Below are 20,037 nucleotides of genomic sequence, written 5' to 3' on the forward strand. Positions count from 1 at the left end.
AACAGTTAGAACTAGACGTGGAACAACAGACTGGTTCCAAGTAGGAAAAGGAGTACGTCAAGGCTGTATATTGTCACCCTGCTTATTTAACTTATATGCAGAGTACATCATGAGAAATGCTGGACTGGAAGAAGCACAAGCTGGAATCAAGATTGCCAAGAGAAATATCAATAACATTAGATATGCAGATGACACCACCCTTATGGCAGAAATTGAAGAGGAACTCAAAAGCCTCTTGATGAAAGTGAAAGTGGAGACTGAAAAAATTGGCTTAAAGCTCAACATTCAGAAAACAAAGATCATGGCATCCGGTCCCATCACTTCATGGGAAATAGATGGGGAAACAGTGGAAACAGTGTCAGACTTTATTTCTCTGGGCTCCAAAATCACTGCAGATGGTGACTGCAGCCATGAAATTAAAAGACGCTTACTCCTTGGAAGGAAAGTTATGACCAACCTAGATAGCATATTCAAAAGCAGAGACATTACTTTGCCAACAAAGGTTCGTCTAGTCCAGGCTATGGTTTTTCCTGTGGTCATGTATGGATGTGAGAGCTGGACTGTGAAGAAGGCTGAGCACTGAAGAATTGATGCTTTTGTACTGTGGCGTTGGAGAAGACGTTTGAGAGTCCCTTGGACTGCAAGGAGATCCAACCAATCCATTCTGAAGGAGATCAGCCCTGGGATTTCTTTGGAAGGAATGATGTTAAAGCTGAAACTCCAGTACTTTGGCCACCTCATGCGAAGAGTTGACTCATTGGAAAAGACTCTGATGCTGCGAGGGATTGGGGGCAGGAGGAGAAGGGGACGACAGAGGATGAGATGGCTGGATGGCATCACTGACTAGATGGACGTGAGTCTGAGTGAACCCCAGGAGTTGGTGATGGACAGGGAGGCCTGGGGTGCTGCGATTCATGGGGTTGCAAAAAGTCAGATATGACTGAACGACTGAACTGAACTGATCCCGGTCATTCATTGATTCATTCATCCTTCAATCAACATTTGGTCACCCATAGTTTGCAGGTACTGGGAATGCCATAATAGCTAAGACAGGGCTCCCTCCCTTCTAAAGTCTCCACAGGCTAACATGGGTGACAGATGACATGTAACCGCCACCAATATGATGTGATAATGCTAAAACAAACTTAGATGACAGATCTTTGAACACCTTAGTTGGAAGGAAAGGGAAAGGAGATAGTTGGTGAAGCAGTAGGTCCCTAGGAACGGAAAACTTAGACACTTGCCATTTGAATTTGGTCCTAAATGAAGAGCAGAATTTTTCCAAATACAAAGGAAGCATGAACTTTTGCATGTCTGGTGAACCTTATGAGCAAAGCCATAAAAGTGTGGAGGCACAGTAGGTGGAGACTGAGAAATTTCTGAATTGGTTTATCCAAGATTGACAAAGACACAAATTCCCTGTTTCTGGCTAGTCAACATAGGGAGAGAAAAATAGGACCAGCATGTTTGCAAGCTAAACTAAATGTGTTTTTTGTGCCCCCATGATGCACCCCAATAGAATAGTCTGATGATCAGGAAAGTTCTCCTGCCACAGAGAAGGACCTAGAATGCATTCCGAGAACCTAGAGCAAGTTCAGTCCTACTGTTGATTGGCAGTGTGGTGTGGAGAGTAGTTTGTATACCTTTTGGCACTTGGGCTACACTCTGCATATGTGAGACTTTTGAGCTTAGAAGTAGACACCATCAGTTAGTAAGTATAGGTAAATAGGTTTAATTGCTCATTGCTCTTGCGAGCCCATGGACTGAACCCTGTCAGGCTCCTCTGTTCATGGGATTTCCCAGGCAAGAGCACTGGAGTGGGTTGCCATTTTCTTCTCCAGGGGATCTTCCTGACCTAGGGATCGAAAGTGGATCTCCTGCATTGCAGAGAAACTCTTTACTGACAGAGCTTGTAATATAAAGGCATAAAAGCCGTCTTGGTCTGGACTAATTAAGTGGCCAGAAAATGAAGACCTCATTGGGTAAAATTTTTCAGTATCTATAACTGGATGGGATGGGAAAAGGAAGGCTTGAGCATGCCTCAGCATTCCCAAAGGAGTAAAACTTCTCCAGCAAAGCTGTAAAAGCAAGACAAAAATAGTAACCCTCAAAGTTTAGAAATTGCTTCCTACTCTTCTCTATGTTTATATTCTAAATCCTCTATCTGAAATAAGTGCTGGGGATCTAATGTACAATGTAATTAATATAATTAACACTGCTATACATTATATATGAAAATTGTTAAGAGAGTAAATCCAAAGAGTTCTCATTGCAAGGAAAAAATTATTCTTTTCTTTTATTGTGGTAATCATTTCATGATGTACATAAGTCAAATCTTTATGTTGTACACTTATGAAACTGGAAGAAAAAGATTCTCAGTACCTGAAAACATCTTCAAAAATTCAACTAAGAGTAATTAGGGGCCTCTACAGGTGAAACACTTCCAATTTTAACCTTGGTTCTCAAGAGAACATGCTAGAATCTACTGGAAACCACAGGATAAAACAGGTACATCCTCCAAATGTCAATCTTTGTTGATGAAAAAAACCTAAGATATTAATGAATGTAATATGGATTTGTAGGTAGAATTCACTCAACATTTTATGCTGAAACAAAACATTTCGAAGAAGTTTTGGATTTCCTGTGGGTACCCTTGTATTTTTTCTGCCATTAGGGGAATATTAGTGAAGAAATTTGAGAGGCCTAGAGGAGACCCGGTTCCATCCCTGTGTCAGGAAGATCCCCTAGAGAAGAAAATGGCAACCCGCTCCAGTATTCTTGCCTGGAGAATCCTGTAAACAGAGTAGCCTGGCAGGCTCCAGTCCATAGGGTCACAAAGCGTCAGACACAACTAAGCGACTAACACTTCCTTTATTTAATCCTAACAAATGTGTGATGTTTCCTATTTTACACTTGAAGAGGTTATGGCTTGCAGAGCTTATTGATTTGCCCAAAATGTTCTAGCTCCCTTACTTGGAATATTTCCACTGATGTTTAAATCTCAGATTGAACAGAAATGTATATAAGGCAAGCAGATAAGGACCAACCTTAACTTCTTAGTGTTTAGCATTATGTGTATGTATATATATATGTGTGTGTGTGTGTGTGTGTGTGTGTGTATAGCACTGACATTTTAAACTCTCATCTTATCCCACTGTTTCTGCCTAAACAATAAAAAATAAAAACATTTAAGTGTTCCATATGTACTGCAAACTAAAAACTTTCAAATCTTCTCATATTGAACCATTTCCATGTTTAAAATTTATCTTAACCTTTGAGTTGTCTCTCGAAAAGCAGCACTTAACTGCTGCCATTAGGGATGCCAATTCTTCATGCATTAATTTTACTTAGGGAGATTAAGCATTGAGCCCAAGCATGCACAATTGGCACGAGTCCACCTAATTTAAGAAAGGCTTCAGGAGTGATTGACATAATAAGACAAATTCTCCAAGGCACTAGGGGCCACAGACAGAAGACGGAAGAACTCCTCTAAAGGAACTTATTATCTTGAGATCTGGGACTTTTTTCATCTTTTTAACCCAGACACATGGCAACACCATTGATATGAAATGTTGTTTTTCACAAAGAGCTCTATAGTTGTTGACTCAGAAGCTTCCTCAGGAATGTATTAGAGATAGTGTTTTTTGGCCTCCAGTATCAGTGGGAAGTGCTCTGTGCTCAGTCATGTCCAACTCTTTGCAACCCCATGGACTACAGCCTGCCAGGCTCCTCTGTCTATGGGATTTTTCAGGCAAAAATACTGGATTGGGTTGCCATTCTCTTCTCCAGGAGATCTTCCTAACCCAGGGATCGAACTCAGGTCTCCAGCATTGCAGGCAGATTCCTTGCCGCTGAGTCATCAGGGAAGCTGTGCAGCATCATTACCACCCAAAATATCTAAAAGACTGGAAATCCAAAAACTACATTTACCACTCTCCATTGACACTTATATTCCAGGTGTGATACAGGTTCTGCCAACTAGATATACTCAGAGGGATATGGAAAGCAAGAGGGAAATAGCAGCCATTCTTTTCTCTGTTATTTGAACTTAGAAATATGGCTCAGTAGTGTGATGCTGGCTGGATTCCATGGTCACTAGAGTGGTTTCCTGGGCTTCCCTGGTGGCTCAGATGGTAAAGAATCTGCCTGCAGTGCGGGAGACCTGGGTTTGATCACTGGGTTAAGAAGAGGGCATAGCAACCCACTCCAGTATTCTTGCCTGGAGAATCCCCATGGACAGAGGAGCCTGGCTGACTGGGCTCTAGTCCATGGGGTCGCAAAGAGACAGACACAACTGAACGACTAAGCACAGCACATAGTAGTTTCCTGGTCCCTGCACTGCAATCGCATTGGAATAAAATCTTGCGGTCAGCCAAGAGAGGGCCTCTTGATTTTGACAGTAAAGTGTCTGTCCACAATGCGGGAGACCTAGGTTTGATCCTGGGTAGGGAAGATCCCCTGGAGAAGGAAATGGCAGCCCACTCCAGTACTATTGCCTGGAAAATCCCATGGAGGGAGGAGCCTGGTAGGCTACAGTCCATGGGATCGCTAAGAGTCAGACACGACTGAGCGACTCCACACACACACACCCAACCCTTCTAATAGTTCTCTTTGTTATTGTTGTTGTTCAGTCACTGAGTCATGTCCAACTCTTTGTTACCCCATGGACTGCAGCACACCAGGCTTCCCTGTCCTTCACTATCTCCCTGAGTTTGCTCAAACTCCTGTCCATTGAGTCAGTGATGCCATCCAACCATCTCATCCTCTGTCGTCCCCTTCTCCTCCTGCCTTCAATCTTTCCTAGCATCAAGGTCTTTTCCAGTGAGTCAGCTCTTTGCTTCAGGTGGCTTCAGCATCAGTCCTTCCAATGAATATTCAGGGTTGATTTCCTTTAAGATTGACTGGTTTTATCTCCCTGCTGTCTAAGGGAATCTCAAGAGTCTTCTCCAGCATCACAACTCGAAAGCATCAATTCTTTGGTGCTCAGCCTTTTTTATGGTCCAGCTCTCACATCCATAAGTGACTACTGGAAAAATCACAGCTTTGACTATACAGACCTGTGTAGACAAAGTAATGTCTCTACTTTTTAATACACTCTCTAGGTTTGTTATTGTTTTTCTTTCAAGGAGAAAGTGTCTTTTAATTTCATGGCTGCAGTCACCATCTGCAGTGACTTTGGAACCCCCCAAAATAAAGTCTCTCACTGTTTCCATTTTTTCCCCATCTATTTGCCATGAAATGATGGAACTGGATGCCATTTTCTTAGTTTCTTGAATGTTGAGTTTTAAGCCAGCTTTTTCACTCTCCCATTTCACCTTCATCAAGAGGCTCTTTAATTCCTCTTCGTTTTCTACCATAAAGGTGCTGTCATCTGCATATCTGAGGTTATTGATATTTCTCCCCACAATCTTGATTCCAGATTGTGCTTTATCCAGCCTGGCATTTCTCATGGTGTACTCTGCAGATAAGTTAAATAAGCAGGGTAACAATACACAGCTTTGACATGCTCCTTTCCCAATTTTGAACCAGTCTATTGTTCCATGCCCGGTTCTAACTGCTGCTTCTTGACCTGCATACAGGTTTCTCAGGAGGCAGGTAAGGTGGTCTGGTATTCCCATCTCTTTAAGAATTTTCCAGTTTGTTGTGATCCACACAGTCAAAGGCTTTAGTGTAGTCAATGAACTAGAAGTAGATGTTTTTCTGGAATTCTCTAGCTTTTTCTATGATCCAACAGATGTTGGTAATTTGATCTCTGGTTCCTCTGCCTTTTCTAAATCCAGCTTGCACATCTGGAAGTTCTCGGTTCACATTCTGTTAAAGCCTAGCTTGAAGGATTTTGAGCATTACTTTGCTTGCATGTGAAATGAATGCAATTGTGCAATAGTTTGAACATTCTTTGGCATTGCCCTTCTTTGGGATTGGAATGAAAACTGACCAATAGTTCTCTAAGCAGCTAATTCTTTGTATTGAATTTCTTTCTGCCTAAAACTCCTAAAAAGGTTTCATCTAGGGAACATGATGATAGTCATATCTGTAATCCCACTGTGAGTTGTTAGCAAAAATGAGATTTTAAAGGCCAAACACAGGGATCTGAAGTTGGATCTGAAGTTATGGAGATAGATGGGTGTGCTTTCTTTATTTTTTATGGTTTTGTTTAGCAAAAGATGATGCAGGGCTTTTGTACGATGGTTGTAAAATACCTCTTTCCAGTGTTGGATATTTCCCATTGTCATAATATATGTATCTGTTTTCTAGAGGTGACTACTTGTAACAGTGGTTGTATTCAGTTGTATCTCAGAGCAAATTCTCAACTCTGACTCTACATTGGAACCACTCAGTGGCCTTACAAAATGATATGCACTGGGCTCCACTTCCACAGATTCTGATATATTTGGTTTTGGTGGAAAACAGACAATAGTATTTTGTAAAAACCTTTCCAGTAAGTCTAAAAGGCATTCGGGGCTGATGACAACCGGACTAGGCCAAACCATAGCACTAGAGTTGAGTATAATTCACAACAAACTCACAGTGCATAGATAAAGCCCAATAGAGAGGCATGTAAAATGCTCTAGTGACTACTTACTCAACAAATTTAAATAAGGGTGTCAGCAGTGAGGCCTGGATTTGTCTAGGGATTATTGGGAGAGAATGACTTAGGCTGGACTTTGAACAATGATTGGGGTTTGCACAGGTGAAAGGGAAGGAAGGGGAAATCCAGGCAGTGGAAACAGCCAGGGTAAAGGGGCAAAGCAGATATGAACATGTTACAGTGGATATGAGATGTGGGTAGTTAAAAATCTACCTGGCAAGAAGGGAGTATGAAGGTTGAAAGAACAGGGAGGAGACAGATTTAGAAAAGGTCAAGTGGGTCAGATTACAGAGGGCCTCAGAAGCCAGGAAAAGGAGCTTTAAACGAGAGCATCATGCAGTTGGGTTCCCCGATAGCTCAGTTGGTAAAGAATCTGCCTGCAATGCAGAAGACCCCAATTCAATTCCTGAGTCAGGAAGATCTGCGGGAGAAGGGATAAGCTACCCACTCCAGTATTCTTGGGCTTCCCTGGTGGCTCAGCTGGTAAAGAATCTGCCCACAATGCGGGAGACCGAGGTTCGATCCCAGGGTTGGGAATATCCCCTTGAGAAGGGAAAGGCTACCCCACTCTAGTATTCTGGCCTAGAGAATTCCATGGACTTTGGGGTTGCATTTAGGGGCTTCCCTCATAGCTCAGTCAGCAAAGAATCTGCCTGCAGTTCAGGAGACCCAGGTTTGATTCCTGGGTTGGGAAGACTCCCTGGAGAAGGAAATGGCAACATACTCCAGTATTTTTGCCTGGAGTATTGCATGGACAGAGGAGCCTGGCAGGCTACAGTCCATGGGGTTGCAAGAGTCAGACACATCTTAGTGACTAAACCACCACCGTGCAACTGGAAGGGCAGTGAAAGGAATGTCCTTGGTCTTCTGTCATGATAAATGGTGCCATCTTTGGGAAAATAATATTCCTAAACTGAAAAATATTTCAGCGTGATAATGAAAGCTTAGCTCTGGACATAGTGAGTCTCTTCTCTTGGAATGGAAAGAGATGGGAGAGTGACTTGGGATTTAAGCACCATCACAATTATATATTGGCTGTTCTGAACTGAGGTTAATGATTCTCCCAGAATCCTCAGGCAACAGTAAGAATATGTTGGGTAAGTTTAGTCTTTTCTCATCATATGACCTGATGCTAGCTTGGGTGACATGGGTCATGAACACTCACAGTGTTCCACCCAGATCCCTTCTGATCCCTTGTGCCATTTCAGTGCATGCCCATGTTTGATTTATGAAGACTTGTTTCTAATCCCTGCACCTGTAGATCTCTTTGGAAGAAGCCCCGCAGGTAACTGGAGCTGTCTTCTGCACAGTTGAGACCCAGTGGTGTCTGAGATTGATGTTCCTCATATACTATATTTTCCTGGCAGCCCTGAACCAATGACTGGTAGGTATCAGAGCATGAAAGCCTTGCTACTTTCCAAGTTGAGGCAAAATCTAGAGCCTAACTTACACCCCAGATCTCCCCTGAAGAATCAGACCAAAGCTAACTTTCTGAAAACCTTGCCCAAGATCGGAAGTGTTTGTGGCATTCTCTCTTCCCTGCTCTGCTTCTCCAACTCTCTTACAGGCTTCCCTAGGAGCACTTCCTTAATGTATCATGAGTAGAGGAATCCTTGCCTCCTCGGAGTCTTTCCTAGAGAACCCAAGCTAAAGAAGCACAGTACCATTTGCAGAGTGCTCTTACACAAGCCATGTTGACAATCCTTATTGTGGGCTTTTGTTGTCCTCACTTGCACACTAGATTTTTAATGGATAATTAAAAAAAAAAAAAAAACAAGTACCAGGATAAAGCTGAGAATTTGACTTGGGAGTTTGTTCAACAAGTCAACATAGCTGCTCTCTATTTTTATAAAATCTGAAGTTATGAATCAGCACATCAAATTCAAGACCTAGATCTGATGTTACTGGATATAGAAAGGACTATTTAAAATATCAAAGCTTAGCAAAGACTCTTTTCCATTCTTATTATTCCCAACATTCTTTGGTTGCTTCAAAACCAAGTGTATTGTCAAGATTTAATAATAAATATTAAGGATGTTGCTTGAGAAAATGGGTTATGGGATAAGTACATGGGTCACTTAGAACGCACTGTCCTTGAAATATTTTTACTGATTAGATGTTAACCCCGTACACACTCTGCTGGCTGTATACTCCCAGCTCTTTGTTCCTGTTCCTATAAGAAGGCTTGACTGCAGAAATAAACTTGTCAGTCCTTGCAAGAGACTCTCCAAGTGTCATTCTTTCAGGTTCGTCATTTCCAAGTCCCTGGGAGAAAATCCCCAACAAGTGGCACCCGAACAGGGACTTGAAAAAAAGGCTGAACAAAGCAACGAGCCCCTGCAGAAAAAGGTAAGCAGGATGGGACAACCTAACAGTAAAATTCCTTTCATTTCTATAATGCATCATTTTTTAAAAACAAAACGGTGTTAATGTTTCAAGAGATCAACTGAACGACTGCTATCATATTTTACTGGAACAACTCATGGTTCCCAGAAGAGGGGACACTAGACATATAGAAAAGGGTTAAAAATAATGTTTTGTGAACATATCAGCAAGGGTTACATGGTAACTCATACGGGCTATCATAAAACAAATTGAAGGACATAGCGTTGATTTGAAAGTAAAAACTATTCAATCTTTACATAAATATGAGCTTAAAGAACAAGATATGCAAAGTGCTTTAAAATATAAAATTGTTATACTCAATCAGACACAATCCTTAGAAAAACAACTTAGAGACATATATATATACAAGATATGTCAAAACTGAAGCCACTTAGAACGGAGGTCATTTCATTCAACAGACAGCCCAAATCTGAGGTTTTTCCTTCTGCTCCACCTGTAACAACAATTGCTAACTTTGCTCGTACTAATCATTTCACTCCTCCTTGGGAGATGCCTGCTTGCACTTTTGCTTTCCCAATGCAATTTAATCAACCTGCCCAAGACCAAAATACTTGGGCTAATCTAGATTTTGACATATTGTCTAGCTTTAAGAAAACATGCACTCTGTATAGACCTACTTCTCCTTACTGTATAAAATTTCTCAGAAGATGGGCTGACCATTGGATGCCATATGATTTTTTTTCAAGTAACTAAGATGGTTTTAAATCCTCAACAATTACTACAGTGACAAATATAAGTTAAAGATGAGGCCTGACAGCTGATGATTGACCAGCAATCTCATGGTAACCCTGCCAATTTAACCTATGATATACTCATTAGAACAAGAGCCATGGCTGATAGGATTGCACAATTAGCTAATATTACCCCTCAGATGTTACATTTCATTAAAAAAACTGCCTACAGGACATAAACAAAGGTTGATAACACTAACTCTGATGGTTCATTTTTAAGATTATTCAAGGACATGAAAAAGAATATTCTTAATTTATAAAAAAATTAAAGGATATAATTGAAAAATCTATTAAGGATATGACTTTATAAAATATTATTTTAAAACAACTTGCTTTTGAAAATGCTAATGAGGAATGTCAATCCATGCTCAGACCAATTGGAGAGACTGGCTCTCTTATGAAATATTTAAAACCATATAGAAATATCGGATCTATGTCCCATAAAACAAAATTGGCAACATTGGAAACCTTTAATATACAAAAAGCTACTAATGCCAAATGTTTTAACTGTGGGAAGCCCAGGCATATAAAAAAACAATGTCACATATCAACACAGGCCAGAAAAAATAATACTACTTCTAATAAAAAAAGACCCCCAAAAATATGTCCAAGATGTAAAAAGGGGTTCCATTGACTAAATGAATGTCATTCTAAATTTGATAAAGATGGAAACACTTTAAACCCTGGTACACAACAAAAACAACAGGAAAACTAATAAAGGGGCGATCTTCTAACCCCACTACAAAAGGAAGACCTAGCGTTATGACACTACAAACAGCTACACCTAAAAATGCTTGTATTGATATACCTAATTCTTATGATATGGAACTAATAAAATTATACAACCGCCACAAAATTCCCACTAGATACTATGGCCCAATTCTACCCGGGACAATGGGACTGATTTTGGGACATAATAGCTGCACAATGAGAGGTTTAATGGTATTGACTGATGTTATGGATAAAGATTATAAAAGAAAAATACATATTATGGTAAATGTTATGAAAATAAAAAATGTATACTTACAAAAAAGGGAACATTTTACACAATTATTACTTTTGCCATATGTCAAACCAATAAAGGCATCTGATAAAGTTCGACAGGGAGGCTTTAACAATACCAACCTTACTGCTACACTCTCCACCTTATTAAAAAAAAAACATCAAAAACCCATGCTTACTCTACACATACGGGGAAAAAAATTTCACATACATGTTAGATACCAAAACTAACATTTCAATCATTAGAGCTACAAAATGGCCCTTGATTGGGGTAAGGTTATGGCTCCTTCTAGACTATTAAGAATAGATAAAGCTGATGCCACACAAACTTTTGTCAATATATCCTATTTACAAGTGTATGGCCCTAATCAAATTGTAGCTTATCTTAAACCATATATTACTAATATCCCTATCAATTTATAGAGATGGGATTTTCTTGAACAAACAAAAGCCACAATTTCTTTAAATGAACCTTTTTAATGGGGGCAATTGAGTTAACACAACTGCCTCTCGATTGGAAATCTGATACCCCAATATAGACACCTCAATGGCCCCTAACTAAAAAAAAAATTGACAACTCTTATACAATTAATAAATGAACAATTACAAAAAGCTCATATAGAACCTTCATTTTCCCCATAAAATTCCCCTATTTTTGTAATAAAAAAATGGCAAATGTTGATAGATTTTAAAAATGTTAATAATACCATGTTACCTGTGGGGCCCTTACAACCCAGATTGCCCTCCCCTTCTATGGTACCAAAAAGATGGTCTATAGTTATTATTAACTTACAAGACTGCTTTTTAACAATACCTCTACACCCTAAAGATAAAAAACTTTTTGCCTTTTCAATTCCTTTTATAAATCACATGGCTCCTGTTAAAAATTTTCAATAAAAGTTACTACCTCAGAAAATGATAAAGTCTCCTACCATTTGCCAATATCTCATATCTGTTTTATTACAAACTATTAGAGATAAATTTCCTACTACATTTATAATTCATTACATAGATGATGTACTTCTCTCTATGAAATCTGAACTCTGTTTACAACAGTTATATAATAAAGTTTCTACTACTCTTCAAAATCATGGCCTACCTGTTACACCAGATAAAATTCAATAAAAAACACCCTTTAATTATTTAAGACATGTTATAAAAAAAATCTAAAATCAAACCTCAAAAAACTCAAATTTCTATACAATCTCTACGCACGCTAAATAATTTTCAAAAATTACTAAGAGATATTAATTGGCTACAGCCATCTGTTGGCATCCCCACCTATGCCTTACAAAATCTATTTAAAATTTTAGAGGGATCCCCTGACCCTAATAGCCCTAGACAACTAACAAAAGAGGCCAAAAAAAAAAACTGGCCTTAATGAAAAAACACATTCAACAATCTTTTTCAACTCGGCTAGATTATGATCAACCAACCAGTTTCTTTATATATATTCCCCACTAAACATTTGCCCACTACAATTATAACTCAACATAGCCCAATAAAATGGGTATATTTACACACTAAACAGTCTAAAAAAATTGTATCATATTTTGAGAAAATAGGATACTTAATTATGTCAAAAAAAACCCCATATACAAACTTTGACTAGATTTGATCCATATACAATACATGTTCCCCTAACAACAACAAAAAAAAATTACAAATTGCCTTACAATATAACTTGATCATACAAATGACATTAAATGATTTTCAAAATGTTATCTCATTTCATTTGCCAAAAAGAAAATTATGAGACTTTCTACAATGTACTAAATTCATTATAACTAATATCATTACATCCCAGCCTATTTCCAATGTACCCACCTATTTCATTGATGACAGCAAAAAAGACATAACAAAGATTGTTGGCCCTGATATAAAAAAAAAAAAAAATACCCACTACCGATTCTTCAATACAAAAAATTAAATTACATACTTTATATGCTCTTTTGTCGCTTCAACCATTATCCTTCAACATATATACTGATTCCAAATACCTTAATTCCCTTTTTCTGATTTTGTTACTGCCTTTTTATACAACCTAAATAAAAAATTATATACTCTCTTTACACAGACTCAAACTTTAATTTGCTCACATACAGAACCTTTCTTTATTACACATATACATGCTCATTCAAGTTTACCTGGCCCTCTGGTTACAAAAAATTATGCTACTGACAAGCTCATAGCCCTCGTTTTTATGCCTGCCAATGACAAACATGCTAATCTTCATACCAATGCTAACAGATTACACTCTAAATACCGTATTCCTCTCACTAAAACACGACATATTATTAAAACCTGTGATGTCTGCACCCCTCTACATTTACAGACTATGATTTCAGGAGTTAATCCACAAAAACAACAACCTAATTCCCTTTGACAATATGACTTCATACACTGCTCCTTAAAAAAGTTTTCTTTGCTTTTTGTCTCAATAGATACATTTTCCAACTTTATCTAGGCAATACCTATCTCTTCAAAATCCAACAAACACGCCATTTCCACACTCTTACTCACCTTCCCCTTTACTAATGATAGCGTGCATTTTCCAAGTCCCTGGTCCATAAAGCTACCAATTCATGAAGAAGATGAGGGAAAGCCAATCAACATTTCCGTGGGATTCAAAACCTTGCCTATCTGTTTCGGATCTCATCCCCTTTGCATGACTATCCTCCCACAGTGGTGGGCATACTCTGCCAACAATGGGACTGCTTTGCATCTGGGAATGTTCGCTACAGCATCTTTCTTACTTAATGGCTCCAAGCGACATTATCCAGGCCAGATAGCCAACTATTCGAACTCGCTTTTTCAACCAGAGGAACCTTCATGTCATACTGTATCTTGGAGAAGAAAACAGGAGATACAACCGTTACATTGGTCTGACTGTCGAGGCCAATTTGGGAAAGTTTCTATAATTCAGCAAAATCATACTAATCATACATTTAAATTTGTTGACTGGGGACCTCATGGGCTGTTTGTAAACTGTTCTGAAGAGCAGGAGGAACATCATAACTGCTCCTGGTTTAATAGATCAAGCATTGGAGGCTTTCATAAATCTAAGACAAGTTTCTGGACTGATAAGGACATATTGCTGAATTGGTATAACGGGGGCTTATCACCCCCACACCCCAGGATTATCGTCCCCATTGTGGGGCCAGAGCAATGGCACATTTGGAAAATTCCAGTAGCCTTAGAGTACTTCTCTAGTGTTTATGGGACTATGGGTATGTTTCATCCTTCTAATTATACCTTCCTATACAATAGTACTGGCTATATTCAATCATGTATTCACCTTCCGTATTTGTTTATTGTAGGGCATTTTGATATTGACTTATCGACCAAGATTGTCAATTGTACTGCATGTGCATTGTATACCTGCCTTAATCACACCATTTCATATCACAATGCTAGCATTGTGCTAGTTAAACAAAGATCTGAGTTATGGCTTTCCGTGAAACTTAACTGGAACCTTGGACTGATTCTGTATTTCTTTCTGTATTATTGAAAACTGGACTTAGGGGCGATCTAAGCGCATCATTGGTGGATTATTGCAGGCATCTTAAGCCTTATTTTTTTTGTGACTGTAGGAACTTTGTCTAGTATGGTTTTTACATAATTCTATACAAAATCATGATTTTATCATTTGCTTGGCACAAAGACTCTCATGATCTTTGGACTCGACAAGCTCAAATAGATCAGCAATTACAAACATGAATTAATGAGTTACAAACTGTGGTTATCCACTTAGGAGATCAAGTGCAGCAACTGACTTTCCAAACACGATAACATTTGTCACTGGAATTTTGCTTCTTTTTGTCTAACATGCTCTATAATAGCACTGATTATCCTTGGATAAAGTTAAAGTGCATTTGCAGTATCTCACAGATAACTCAAGTTTAGACATCAATTTTGTTGAAACAACAAGTTGCTAATTTTTCAAGTTAAGGTACTTAAGGAATTGTACAGCACTCAATTTTATGATACTTTAACCAAAACCCTATCATCTCTAGACCTAGAACTTGGTTTTCAGTGGGAAAATGGCGAAGGGCCAGAAGTACCCTGGCTTTGTGTGCTGTGGGCAGAAAAACATCTCCTGCCTTTGGTTATGCCTGGCGCCAAGATTTAATAATAAATATTAAGGATGTTGCTTGAGAAAATGGGTTATGGGATAAGCACATGGGTTACTTAGAGCACGCTGTCCTTGAAATATTTTTACCGATTAGGTGTTAACCCCATATGTGCTCTGCTGGCTATATACTCTAAGCTCTTCGTTCCTGCTTCTATAAAAAGGCTTGACTGCAGAAATAAACTTGTCAGTCCTTGCAAGAGACTGTCCGAGTGTCATTCTTTCAGGTTCGTCGTTTCCAAGTCCCGGGGAGAAAATCCCCAACAAGTGGCGCCATGAACAGGGACTTGAAAGGAAGGCTGAACAAAACGATGAGCCCCTGCAGAAAGAGGTAAGCAGGATGGGACAACATAACAGTAAAATTCCTTTCATTTCTATAATGCATCATTTTTTGAAACAAAACGGTATTAATGTTTCAAGAGATCAGTTGAACGACTACTATCATATTTTACTGGAACAATTCATGGTTCCCAGAAGAGGGGACACTCAATCTAGACTTATAGAAAAGGGTTAAAAATAATGTTTTGCAAGCATATCGGCAAGGGTTACATGGTCACTCATACAGGCCATCATAGAACAAATTGAAGGGCATAACGTTGATTTGGAAGTAAAAACTATTCAATCTTTACATGAATATGAGCTTAAAGAACAAGATATGCAAGGTGCTTTGAAATATAAGAATGTTATGCTCAATCAGACACAATTCTTAGAAAAACAACTTAGAGACATATATATACAGGATATATCAAAACTGAAGCCACTTAGAACAGAGGTCATTTCATTCAACGGACAGCCCAAATCTGAGGTTTTTCCTTCTGCTCCACCTGTAACAGCAATTGCTAACTTTGCTCGTACTAATCATTTCACTCCTCCTCGGGAGATGCCTGCTTGCACTTTCGCTTTCCCAATGCAATTTAATCAACCTGCCCAAGGCCAAAATACTTGGGCTAATCTAGATTTCGGCATGTTGTCTAGCTTTAAGAAAGCATGCACTCTGTATGGACCTACTTCTTACTGTATAGAATTTCTCGGAGGATGGGCTGACCATTGGATGCCATATGATTTTTTTCAAGTAGCAAAGATGATTTTAAATCCTCAACAATTACTGCAATGGCAAATGTGGGTTAATGATGAGGCCCAACAGCTGATGATTGACCAGCAATCTCATGGTAACCCTGCCAATTTAACATATGATATACTCACTGGAACAAGAGCCATGGCCGATATGATTGCGCAATTAGCTAATATTACCCCTCAGATGTTACATTTCATTAAAGAAACTGCCTGCAGGGCATAAGCAAAGGTTGATAGCACTAACTCTGATGGTTCATTTATTAAGATTATTCAAGGACATGAAGAGGAATATTCTCAATTTATAGGGAAATTAAAGGATGCAATCGAAAAATCTATTAAGGATGTGACTTTACAAAATATTATTTTAAAACAACTTGCTTTTGAAAATGCTAATGAGGAATGTCAATCCATGCTTAGACCAATTCGAGAGACTAACTCTCTTATGGAATATTTGAAAGCTTATAAGGATATTGGATCTAGTTCCCATAGAGCAAAATTGGCAACATTAGAAACCTTTAATGTACAGAAAGCTACTATTGCCAAATGTTTTAATTATGGGAAGCCCAGCCATATGAAAAAACAATACCACCTGCCAACACAGGCCAGAAAAAAAAATAATACTACTTCTAATAAGAAGAGACCCCCAAAAATATGTCCAAGATGTAAAAAGGGGTTCCATTGGCTGAATGAATGTCATTCTAAATTTGATAAGGATGGAAACACCTTGAACCCTGATGCACAACAAAAACAACAGGGAAACTAATAAAGGGGCCATCCTCTAGCCCCACTACAAAAGGAGGACCTAGTGTTATGATGCTACAAGCAGCTACATCTAAGAGTGCTAGCATTGATATACCTAGTCCTTATGATATGGAACTAATAGAATTATACAACCCCCACAAAATTCCCACTGGATATTATGGCCCGATTCCACCTGGGACAGTGGGACTAATTTTGGGATGTAATAGCTACACAATGAGAGGTTTAGTGGTATTGACCGGTGTTATGGATGAAGATTATGAAGGGGAAATACATGTTATGGTAAATGTTATGAAAATGGGAAATATATACTTACAAAAAGGGGAACGTTTTGCACAATTATTACTTTTGCCATATGTCAAACCAATGAAGGCATCTGATAAAGTTCGGCAGGGATGCTTTGGCAGTACCAACCTTACTGCTGCACTATCCACCTTATTAAAGGAACATCAGAAACCCATGCTTACTTTACATATACAGGGAAAAAATTTCACAGGCATATTAGATACCGGAGCTGACATTTCAATCATTAGAGCTGCAAAATGGCCCCTTGATCGGGGTAAGGTTATGGCTCCTTCTAGACTATTAGGAATGGGTGAAACTGATGTCACACAAACTTTTGTCAATGCATCCTATTTACAAATGTATGGCCCTGATCAAATTGTAGCTTATCTTAAACCATATATTACTAATATCCCTATCAATTTATGGGGACAGGATTTTCTTGAACAAACGAAAGCCACAATTTCTTTAAATGAACCTTTTTAATGGGGGCCATTGAGTTAACACTGCTGCCTCTCGATTGGTAATCTGATACCCCAATATGGACACCTCAATGGCCCCTAACTAAAGAAAAATTAGCAGCTCTTACACAATTAGTAAATGAACAATTACAAAAAGCTCATATAGAACCTTCATTTTCCCCATGGAATTCCCCTGTTTTTGTAATAAAAAAGAAATCAAGAAAATGGCGAATGTTGATAGATTTAAGAAATGTTAATAATACCATGTTACCTATGGGGCCCTTACAACCCAGATTGCCCTCCCCTTCTATGGTACCAAAAGGATGGTCTATAATTATTATTGACTTACAAGACTGCTTTTTTACTATACCTCTGCACCCTAAAGATAGAAAACATTTTGCCTTTTCAATTCCTTCTATAAATCACATGGCTCCTGTTAAAAGATTTCAATGGAAGGTGCTACCTCAGGGAATGATGAACTCTCCTACCATTTGCCAATATCTCATATCTGTTTTATTACAACCTATTAGAGATAAATTTCCTACTGCATTTATAATTCATTACATGGATGATATATTTCTCTCTATGGAATCTGAACTCTGTTTGCAACAGTTATATAATGAAGTTACTACTACTCTTCAAAATCATGGCCTGCTTGTTGTGCCAGATAAAATTCAATAGAAAGCACCCTTTAATTATTTAGGACATGTTATGGAAGAATCTAAAATCAAACCTCAAAAAACTCAAATTTCTGTGCAATCTCTACGCACACTGAATGATTTTCAAAAATTGCTAGGAGATATTAATTGGCTACAGCCATCTGTCGGCATCCCCACCTATGCCTTAAAAAACCTATTTAAAATTTTAGAGGGATCCCCTGACCCTAATAGCCCTAGGCAGCTAACAAAAGAGGCCAAAGAAGAACTGGCCTTAATGGAGAAACGCATTCAACAGTCTTTCTCAACTCAGCTAGATCATGATCAACCAATGTCTTTATATATATCCCCCACTGAACATTCACCCACAGCAATTATAACTCAACATAGCCCAATAGAATGGGTATATTACACACTAAACAGTCTAAAAAAATTGTATCATATATTGAGAAAATAGGGCAATTAATTATGTCAGGAAGAAGCCATGTACAAACTTTGACTGGCTTTGATCCATATGCAATACACGTCCCCTTGACAAAAAAGGAATTGCAAATTGCCTTACAATATAACCTGACCATGCAAATGGCATTAAATGATTTTCAAAATGTTATTTCATTTGCCGAAGAGAAAATTATAGGGCTTTCTACAATGTACTAAATTCATTGTAACTAATATCATTGCATCCCAGCCTATTTCCTATGCACCCACCTATTTCATTCATGGCAACAAGAAAGGCATAACAGGGATTATTGGCCCTGATATCAAAGAAAAATTAACCACTACCTATTCTTCAATACAAAGAGTTGAATTGTATGCTTTATATGCTCTTTTGTCGCTTCAACCATTATCCTTCAACGTATATACTGATTCCAAATACCTTGCTTCCCTTTTTCCCAATTTTGTTACCTCCTTTTTATACAACCTAGATGAAGAATTATATACTTTCTTTTCACAGACTCAAGCCTTAATTTGATCACATACGGAACCTTTCTTTCTTGCACATATGCGTGCTCATTCAGGTTTACCTGGCCCTCTGGTTGCAAGAAATGATGCTGTTGACAGGCTCATAGCTCCCATTTTTACGTCTGCCAATGACAAACATGCTAATCTTCATACCAATGCTAACAGATTGCACTCTAAATACCATATTCCTCTCACTGAAGCATGGCATATTATTAAAACCTGTAATGTCTATGCCCCTCTGCATTTACAGACTACAATTTCAGGAATTAATCCCTGGAAGCAACAACCTAATTCCCTTTGGCAATCTGACTTCACTCACTGCTCCTTAAGAAAGTTTTCTTTGCTTTTTGTCTCAATAGATACATTTTCCGACTTTATCTGGACAATACTTATCTCTTCAGAATCCAGCAAACACGCCATTTCCGCACCCTTACTCACCTTCCCCGTTATGGGGATTCCTTCAGTCCTGAAAACAGACAATGGACCTGTATTTACCTCGCACTCATTTCATTCATTTTTATCAGAATGAAACATCACACACATTACAAGAATACCCTATAATCCCCAAAGTCAAGCCATTATTAAAAGAGCCCACTGCACCCTAAAAACTCATTTATTAAAACAGAAAGGGGGAATATAGAAGAGGAGATACATTTCTTATCCTATGAACCCTCAATTATTATTATCTTTAACTCTCTATTCCCTAAATTTTTTAAACTTAACAAAACATAATTCTGATACTCGTGCAGATAGAAATTTTGCAGAAGACAAAAACAGCAAATTAGAAATCAATACACCAATATGGTATAAGCAATTTAATCAGTGGCTGCCAGGAATCTTACGACTCCTAGGCAAGGGTTATGGTCTTGTCATTGCAGATGGAGAGAAAATCTGGGTTCCCCTTCGCCATGTCTGTTACCGAGAGGGACCCCAAGACTGGACTCCCTTGGGAAGTGATGAAGTTGACACAAAGGGTCTCGTC

The 20,037-nt window shown here is 38.6% G+C and overlaps 2 pseudogenes; both read left to right on the forward strand.

Moving 5' to 3' along the window:
* The window catches only part of LOC138986505 (uncharacterized), a 166,707-nt pseudogene extending 155,499 nt beyond the window's left edge, over positions 1-11,208 (forward strand).
* A 228-nt stretch (positions 11,209-11,436) lies between these two features.
* LOC138986506 (endogenous retrovirus group K member 18 Env polyprotein-like) lies at positions 11,437-16,157 on the forward strand (annotated as a pseudogene).
* Positions 16,158-20,037: the final 3,880 nt, after the last annotated feature.

Source organism: Bos mutus, chromosome X, assembly GCF_027580195.1.
Source record: "Bos mutus isolate GX-2022 chromosome X, NWIPB_WYAK_1.1, whole genome shotgun sequence".
Taxonomy (NCBI): Eukaryota; Metazoa; Chordata; class Mammalia; order Artiodactyla; family Bovidae; genus Bos; species Bos mutus.